We start from the raw sequence: 707 nt of genomic DNA, 5'->3' as shown, positions 1-707 counted from the left end.
CTGTTCGCCGCTCGCCGCTCGCTCGCGCAACCTAAAATGGCCAGTTTTGGCCCGTTTTTGGGCTGTTTTGGCCTGTTTTTGGTCCGTTCTTGCGTGGCACGGCGACCGTCGTGAGCGGAGCAAAACGTCAGCCATCTCAGCACCCTGGAACCCCCCGGGTGGCACAGGGCTGGATGGGGCTTTCGTATAGCAGGGACGGTGCTGCCTCTCGCTTCGCTCGCTGTTCGCCGCTCACCGCTCGCTCGCTCAGCCAAAAATGGCCAGTTTTGGCCCGTTTTTGGGCTGTTTTGGCCTGTTTTTGGTCCGTTCTTGCATGGCGCGGTGACCGTCGTGAGCGGAGCAAAACGTCAGCCATCTCAGCACCCTGGAACCCCCCGGGTGGCACAGGGCTGGATGGGGCTTTCGTATAGCAGGGACGGTGCTGCCTCACGCTTCGCTCGCTGTTCGCCGCTCGCCGCTCGCTCGCGCAGCCAAAATTGACCAGTTTTGGCCCGTTTTTGGGCTGTTTTGGCCTGTTTATGGTCCGTTCTTGCGTGGTGCGGTGACCGTCGTGAGCGGAGCAAAACGTCAGCCATCTCAGCACCCTGGAACCCCCCGGGTGGCACAGGGCTGGATGGGGCTTTCGTATATAGCAGGGACGGTGCTGCCTCTCGCTTCGCTCGCTGTCCGCCGCTCGCCGCTCGCTCGCGCAGCCAAAAATGGCCAGT

Source organism: Musa acuminata, unplaced genomic scaffold (genome assembly GCF_036884655.1).
Source record: "Musa acuminata AAA Group cultivar baxijiao unplaced genomic scaffold, Cavendish_Baxijiao_AAA HiC_scaffold_204, whole genome shotgun sequence".
NCBI lineage: Eukaryota > Viridiplantae > Streptophyta > Magnoliopsida > Zingiberales > Musaceae > Musa > Musa acuminata.
This window is presented reverse-complemented; position numbering follows the sequence as displayed.